Source organism: Puma concolor, chromosome C2 (assembly GCF_028749965.1).
Source record: "Puma concolor isolate L17-30 chromosome C2, mPumCon1.1.hap2, whole genome shotgun sequence".
Classification (NCBI taxonomy): domain Eukaryota; kingdom Metazoa; phylum Chordata; class Mammalia; order Carnivora; family Felidae; genus Puma; species Puma concolor.
Window position 1 is genome coordinate 12,556,815 of NC_141675.1, and position 9,334 is coordinate 12,566,148.

The window sequence follows — 9,334 nt, forward strand, 5'->3', positions numbered from 1 at the left end:
AATTATTCAAGGTATGTTTAAGCCACAGAATAAGTTTTTTATGTCCTTACTGGATGAAGTCTATATTTTCAGTTTGGAGTTTGAAGAAGTAGGAAGAAAGAAAGAACTGACACTTATATTGAGTTTTATGCTTTTGAGGACACACATCCTTATGTACCTAGAAGCTGTGGGCTTAGCCTCTAAAAATGCACTCACAGATAACATTAAGAATATAATTTGACCTGATATATTCTTTCAAACCTTTCATGGATCCCTCCATGAAGACTTTTGATTTAAGATTATTTTAGAAAAATGGGGACAATATCTTGGTACCGTTAAGTGGAAGAAAATGTTAATACCTTTAAGGTAGCGGAAAACTTTATACCTCTAAAGAGTAATCTCGGCATCATGTTATTGCTTCAGTCTGAGGTAAAAGATGGACTTCATCTGTTACCATGATGGTTTTCCTGAGGCCAACCAAGTTGTTGACCAGATTTATCCCTGCAGTAGTTAATGCTGGATGCCTGCGGCTTGAATGGCTTTTGAAAGTGGGTAGGAGCTATAAATCAATGGTTGTATATTGCTAGTTTCTGTGGCTTAGTCTTCAAAATGGAGCCAAGAACAATAGCAATTTAAAGGATTTAGTTTCTTAGTGATCAGGTATTTCCTTTTCTTTCACACCCACACTTACTCACTGAGTGATGGTGTGTGACAATCACTCCTGCTCTTTGAACACTTGCAAAGTATTTGATCACTGTAACTTACAGAGTTGCTTTAATGGAACCTTCCCCATGACTTTTCTTCTGGTAAAGGGACAATTGCTGAGTGTTCTCTAAAACCTAATGGGGAAAGAGAGAGTGAGTGACAGAGAGAGAATATCACATAAATGAGTCAACCAGGATCGTTGATTTGTGGATAGTGGGAGATTCTGTGTTTCTCAAAGTAAGGAAGGGAGGGCAGGGCAGGATTAACATCATTTATGTTTTCGACACACAGGCAAAACAACAGTAGATCTTATTGCTTAAGTAGTGTGGATTTCAGCAGGTGCTTCTCTGAGGTGTAGGTTTTTTTTGAAACAAAATTTTAAGAATGTCAAAGTGCACTTAACTCAGTCAAATGTCACTTCATTTCAAATCTTGGAAATTCCAGTAGTACATGTCTCTGATATAGAAACACTGGTGTGTAAATTATTCAGATAAGGTCTCAAATGTTAAATGTTAATGCAAAATAATGGCTTGAGTTCCAGGGAAACGAAAACTTGTCTAATCGGGTCCAAGTCACTTGCATGTCTAACTAGGATCATTCTTTTTCTCTCCTTGCTCCCTATGGTCCATTCTCCACAAAGAAGGCAAGAAAACATTGCAAAAAAAACCCAAAAAACAAAAAACAAAAAACTTAAGACTTTAACATTTATTCATTTGTGAGAAACAGAGACAGAGTGTGAGCAGGGGAGGGACCAAGAGAGAGGGAGTCACAGAATCCAAAGCAGGCTCCAGGCTCTGAACTGTCAGCACAGAGCCCAACTCAGGGCTGGAACTCACAGACTGTGAGATCATGACCTGAGCTGAAGTTGGACGCTCAATCTGACTGAGCCATCCAGGTGCCCTTGTCTTATTTTCTTTTATTATATTTATAATATAATCATATATATATATACATATGTATGTATATATATTACTTAAAAATATGAAATTGATTAATTTTGTTTACATGTCCATCTTCTACTTCCTCAGTAGGATGTAATCTTCCCAAGGGCAAAGACTTTCTTTTATCCAGAATTATATCCCCAAGTTTTAAACAGTGCCTGCCGTAGAAAGAAGTACTCAAAACAGCTGTTTGGAGTACTGAATGAATGAAAGGGCTAGCTTTCACTGAGATTTCACTTTGCTGGATCTCATGATGAAATACAGAATGTTAGAGAAAAAAATATATATTTCTCAGACTCATTGGGCCTCCCTTCAACACAATCTCAAACCTGTCTCTTTTGTGAGCGAACGAAGAGAGATCCCATGGAAGACATAGTCTGTGATATTTGGGACTCCTATCACCATTGGAGGGAGGGCAGGGAGAAGCTTCAAAAGCCAATGACAAATACAGAAATGGAAAGAAACCTGGAACATAGCAGTTCATCTCTCTGAACATAGCACCAGATTAAGTCACTTTAATGGTTCTATTCCTTGGGCAGAGAAGGGCTTTGAGCTCAGAATATAAACTCAAGTCCTATTCTTGCTAAACATAAACCCCTGCAAACCTGGACAACGTCCAGACTCCTGGGCCTGTTTTATCATCTGTGAAGTGGGAATACTAATAAAAAGAGCCAATAGTTTAATTGAGTCTTTACTTTATTCCAAGCCCTATGTAAATATTTGCATGTATTATTTTATTTAGTTCTCACAATCGTCCCCAAGATATGGGTGTTATTGCTATACCCACCCCCACCTCCACATCAGAGATGAACATCAAGAGGCATTTGGTAATTATGGAAGGGCTATAACAGAGCTGGTATTGAGGCTTCATGTCACTTTGAACTAGAAACTTAGGATCTTTAAAAAAATTTTTTTTAACTTTTTTTTTTTTTTTTTTTTTGAACGAGAGAGAGACAGAGTGTGAGTGAGAGATAGAGAAGGGCAGAGAGGGAGACACAGAATCCAAAGCAGGCTCCAGGCTCCGAGCCATCAGCACAGAGCCCAACGCGGGACTTGAACTCACAAACTTGAGATCATGATGTGAGCTGAAGTGAGACACTTAACTGACTGAGCCACCCAAGCGCCCCAAGAAACTTAGGATCTTAACAGATAGGCATGTGGTTTCTCCCTTTTAACACAGTTGGAAAAACAAAATGAAATAAATATGTAGCTCTAACTGAATTTATCAGACGCTCTTGCAATTGTCATAAACACATAGAGCTTCTGCCATTAGACTGGGAGAATTTCAAGGTTACAAACATGCTTTTTATTTACCTCTGTGTCTCCAGGATCTAGTGTAGAGCTCATTAAATTAAATAAGTTCCCTCTCCCTTCTCACTCCCTTCCTTGCTTTCTTTCTCCTCTAGTGATAGAACTTACAGGTGCCTTACCCCACAGGGTCATAACAAAGGTGTTCCTGTGCAAGGAGAAGCGGATCACGGCCAAGGCACGCTCCCCAGCTTTCCCTCTTCCAACCAGCTGGAAATCCACACTGCCGCTCTGCTTCCTGCAGATGCAGCTTTGCCAAGTACTTTGCACAATTCCCGGGCAGGTTAGGGTGAGTGCTATGTTTAGAGCACAACTATAAGTCTGTAGGAGTTTTAAAATTCTAGGAAGTATCATTAGCTCTGTCTTGGCTTCACAGGGTTTGGCTTCATTAACTTCATAAAGTACAGGAACAAGGCTTCTGGTCACATATTGTATTTAGATTCAGTGGTGGTAATTTCACAGAGGGTTGGGGGGGAAAGCCTCTGTGATTCAGGAGCAGGAGGCGGGGATTCAACAAATACTACAGGTTACACACACAAAAAACAGATTTATTTATTTATTTATTTATTTAGTGCCACCCACTGTTGAAGTTATGGGGGAAATCATTTAGTTCCTACTTGGTTCTGATCAGGGTCCCAAAGGAAATGTAAACAGCTGTTCTCAGCTGTGTGATTTTTGTTTATTAGTGTTTTAAGTTTATGTTTGTGCAATATGTAATTTCCCTTTGGATCCTTTTATGTATGTAGATAGTAAATAATAATGTGACAGTCCACACACCAGAGTGTATTAATCATTCTTGGCAGGTAGAGAGCTGCTACTCATTTTTCAAATAGAGGGAATAAAAGTTCAAGAACATTAAATGGCATGCCTTGGATCAGTGGATGGGACAGTCATGATCAAGACTGAAGAGCAAAGGCCAAACCTGAAAACTTTCTCATTAACTCAGTAATCAGAATCTGATTATGTAGAAGCACATTGGAAAGAAAACAAGAAAGCAGGCTGATACTTCAAACTAAAAATAAGCTTGGGGAGTTTTTAACTGTTTACCTTGGCTGTCCTCTGCCCTTTAAATGACCTTGACTGGATAGCCATTTGGGGATCCTTAAGGCTGATCTCCTTTTCCCTAAGCAAACAGGACTTTCACTGCAGTTAGAGGAAGTTGAATATTGGAAGGGAAAGTTGTACCACACCATCTGCACTTTCGCTAATTTCACTTAGTCTGTAAATGGCCATCACTTGAGAAATGAAAATAGAGTCACCCTATTATGCAAAGGTACAAAGTGTAGGAGCAGGCAAATAGATTCACTTCTTGATGCTGAGATGAGCTTTTGTGCTTTAAAACTCTTAAAATTCCACAAATAAATATGGGGCAAGCCTACCCATTCATGGCACTCTGCACAGACTCAGAGGGCTGGATGGAGTGCTGGAGATTACCCAGAATCATGCTCCATTTAACAGATGAGGAAACTAAGACTCCAGAAGCACAACTGTGACTGGAACCCAGCTTGCTTAGTTAATAGTATTCTTCTCAAGTCCTATCCACCATTTCTCAGGGCCACCATCACTGATTTCCAAGCCTCACAGAAAGTCATTCAACAAAGCGCAGATTTTTGGACTCAGTCCATTGGTCTTTCCATTTTTGTGCTGGACTTGCTTTTGTAACAAATAAGAAAATTGTGCCATTGTACCTTCTGGTCTCTAGACCTTATTCTGCAAAATGACATCCTAATTTCTGTTCTTAGAGTGAAAATATTTCATAGAAATAATGGGTTGAACCACAGAACCACAGAAAGAGTCCCAAGGCATTCTGCTGATGGAATTGATTTTTCAGAGTTGTCTCCTTTGTTCTGAAAGGAAACAAGTTGGCAATCTCACTGGAAATGAGGACCACATTAATTATTTATTATAAGTTATAACCATTTACACAGAGATATAACAAAAGCAGGTTTGGACATGTTTATTAATAATCCCAAAGCTATTTTTTAGTACTTGACTTATTATAATTCCATGACCAACGTAGGAAATCGAAGAAAAATGACTTCCCTTCAAGATACATTGAGAAAATGTTATTTTAAAATATCTTCCAATTCTGAAAGATAACACAGTGTTTTATTTTAAATTTATATCTAGAGCTCTCTGGCGTTTTCTTGGTGATTGTTCTTTAGTGGCAACAACTAAAATCTTAAAGAAAAGAAAGCACAGGGAGATTCCTGGAAGAAAAGATACAGGAAGTTGTTTCTAAAAACGGAGTTGCTTTTCTGTTGCAAGGGGGGACATAATTGATAGTCCCCAACTTTTTTTTTTACAGTTCTGATGAACTGAGTTCAGTGCAGAAAGTAAGCCCCACTCTACAAGGACCATGGGGCCGTTACCAAGTAGGGAAAAATTGCCAGAATGGTTGTGAGGGCAAGAAGGGCCAGGGCTAAGTTGATCTAGTGGTATTAGGGCGTACAAAGGAATTTCTTGATAACCGATGCTCTTATTTTCAAAAGTAGTGTGAGGTGGCATATAATAAAAGACACAGGGATGTTAAGGGAACGAAATGAGGAACAGAAAGTTGAGCTTCCTGTAGAAGGGCTCTTTATGAATAGACTATCCTGCTGTCAGTTACTGAGACAGTCGCCCCCACCTGGTCCCTCTGATAACTCTGAAGAGAGTTCTTGATTCTTCTCAGTGAACGACACCCATTGTTCATCCCAGAACAGGAAAGCCTTCTTTCTTTGCCTCCGCCACTTTATTTTTAATTCAAGGTACAATTTGTATGTGAATCGTACAGTGAAATATACAGGTTGAAAGTATAGAATCTGATGAGCTTCGACAAATGGATGCATCCCTTTGACCCAGACCCCAATGAAAGTACAGAACATTTCCAGAAAATTCTGTTGTGCCTGCTGTCTCCTAAGAAATAAATTGTTGATTTTAAAAATAATTCGTTTGTTTTCCTCGGTGCCCTGGCAATGTTTCTGTGGCCTCCTTTGTCAGATAACTGGGAATCGAGACTGTATGAAACCATACTGCTTTCAGTGGCCTTGGCTAATTGAATGTTTAGTGAATTTCTCGGTGTAATTATCACTGATGATATTAAATCAACTCTGCAAATAAGGTGACATGGTCAGAATGCCTAGGTCTTCAATATAAAACCGTCATTTCACTTTCTGTAGGAGCAATGTGTCCGTGTGTATTAAATAGAATGGTCCCTAATGCCAAAGGTGTTCCCTGGCTGTAGGGCAGGAAATATTGGGAGCTGCCTTTTTATGACTCTCCTGCTGGTTAAGCAAATTCTCATATCTCTCAAAGGAGTGAACTTAATTTCAGGACGAATAAGCACTGGGGAAATAAAGTTTCACATGGGTAAGCAGGCAGAATTCTGTGTGTTTTTATAGCTGGCTCTTGAAAAGTCTTTGAGCTGGATATATCATTCACACCACGGAGGAGACTGGTCACATGACAGGCTTGCTGAAAGTTGCTCAACCAGGGTTTTGTTGAGAGGCTCCCAAATGCTGGCCTCTGGTAGAACCTATGTTGACTTTATGGCAAGCAGTTATTTAATGTGCTTAGTCTTTGGGGACCAAAGCAATATGTAGACACCGCCTACAAAATTCCACTCCTACCACCAGGCCTGTGAAAATGCTTGTTAGGGAAAGAGAGAGATGGAGATTTATCCTGCTTTTTAAAATTAAAGATGCCTTTCCTATACTAGGGCCTCCTGAGAAACATGAACTTTCTTTAACTGCAGTTTGTGCCAGCAGCAAAAGTACCAGCAGGGGAGCTGTTTAGCTGAAACTGGGTTGAGGCGCTATAGTTTATTTTAGATTAATGGGCTTCTCTGGTTTCATTCCCAAAGTCCCTACCTGATGGATGTTGACATTTCTCCAGTCCTGGAACAATTATACCTGCCCTGGGTCTATAGCATGATTCTACCTGCAGATGTTGTCATTCATTTTTCTGGGGCCTACGAGTTGTTTTCTTAAGGATAAAAGATGTAGGATCAAAGGATGATGGAGTCCCACTGGGAGACTGGTCTGACTAAAATTTGTTGGTATATTTGTAGAAACCCCTTGCATAACATCAGGAGTACATTCATACTCAAATCATGCAGCTAAAAAAGGCTTAACCCTGCTGATGGAGTTTAGGAAGGATGCAGTTATGAAGCTTTGAGGATGTGTTGGCATTATTCATGAGGCACCATGGTATAGGAATGCATACTGGACTGAGAGCTTGGAGGCCAGCATTCTCGTCTCAACTTCACTGCTAAATTGATGAGTCACTTGCCAAGTAGGGGGATTAGAAAGAGATACATGCTGAAGTCTTCTTCAGCTATAAAATTTTAGGTAGTATCAAATCAGATGCAGTTTTATGGGAATGAAATTAAAATTTCAAGATTGGCAATAATGATGACCTGAAACTCACAAAAAAATTTCCATCAGCAAATCTTTAACAGAATGTGACTTCTGCTTTTTGCAGTGATGGAGTAGTTTATACAGGCTGATCATTCTGCTTAGACACCAAAACAAAAACAAAAACAAAAACAAAAAACCAAAAAAAAAAAACCCTAGGTAAAATAAAAACAAAATAAAGCAAACCCCCTCAGGCATTTAAAGGCCTTGGAGAGCCAGAATGATTTTGAAGAAACAAATGCATCATGGTGAGCAATGTTCCTAGCTACTTTTCTCCTTGAGGCATTAACGAATTTGTAAGAGGTGTGGGGCGAAGAAGCCAAGTAGAAGAGAACTCAAGCCTCTGTAGTCTCACCCGCTATAGGAGACAAAGAGTGGTGTTCATGTTTATCAAGCTAGCTGGAACTTGAGGGTCTAACATCTCAGAGAAAAGGGAACTCCAGTGAAGTGATTCTAAAATCCTACACAGGTTTTACGCTCAAAGCATTTGCAAAGTCATAAAATACATGAAGTGAAAGCATACATGAAAACAGGGAGCAGAGGCTAGAAACTAAAATGTTAATTAAGCACAGTTTTTTAGTAAGTTCATGATGCTGGGGAGACCGAATTTGAATTTCAGGGCACTTCAAAGGAGGTTCCTGGTGAACCTGAGAGGTTTCGGAGGCTATATCCTAGGAGTAAGTCAAAAATTAGAAATAGATCAGCCCTTACAGCAAACAGAAGCTCAGGCTTTAGTTATCTTAATTCTTGATTGGATCATGGTGATCTGGCCCCTAAACTACCTATCAGAAGGAAATAAAATTTTCTCTGAGAAAAATAACATGAATAACATGAGACAGATCTTTTGCAGTATTTCATTCACAATGCCCAGCATTCATTTAAAATTACCACATTTACCAGGAGATAGGGCAAAATAAATGTAAACTGAGAAGAAGAAAAGAATAGTCAAGAGAAACAGGCCCATAGGTGATCCATATATCAAAATTGCTAGTCATGGAATTTAAAATAAATGTAATTTTCTTTGGAATATTAATGAAAAATATTCTAAATTGTAGTGATCATTGTGCAACTATATGAATATAGTTCATGTAACCCATTGTATTTTACATTTTAAATGGGTGAACTGTACTATATAAAGTTGGCCAAACAAATTCTAAAAAATAATCCACCAGAAAAACTCAACAATACTAAATTTGTATAACATCAAAATATATACGGCAAAAATTAACAAAGTGTTAAAAAGAAATACAGAAATTCACAATCATCGAGGCAGATTACAACATAATCCTCAGTAACTAATTGAACAAACAGATAAACAAAAAGTAAAAATAAAAAGTTGATTTATTAATTGACCTAACGATCACTGCAATCAATAAATGCAATGTCCACATTTAGGTACAGAATGAAAATTAAGCAAAATTGATCATAAGCTGCATCATAAAAGCAAGTCTCGACCAGTTTGAGAGGATTAAAATCTAGCAGGTTATATTCTCTGCCCAGGATGGAATTAAGCTGGAAAAAAATTTATTGAAAGCTAATTAGAAATCCTTCTAGCTGTAAAAGATGTAAATCCTACTAGATAAAAGATGTAAAAACAAATGTAAATAACCAATGGTTCAAAAACATCACAATGCAAATTAGAAAATATTTTAAGCTCAATGGAAAAGAAAATATTTTACATCAAACCTTTTAGAATGTATGCAAAGCCTCATTTAGAGAATTTAAAGCCATAATTGGAAATCTTAGAAATTAAGGAAGTGCTAAAAGTTAATGACCCAAGTATCTAGTTCAAGTAATTAGAAAAAACAAAATTAGAAAAGAAAGTAGAAAGAAGAAAATAATAAACATAAGAAAATTGATAAAATTAATAAAGTAGAAAACCAAGACATAATAGATGTGATCAACAATCAAAAGTTGGTTATTTGGAAACATTTTTACAGGTGGTAAAATTCTGGGGCACCTGGGTGGCTCAGTTGATTAAGCTTCTCACTCTTGATTTTGGCT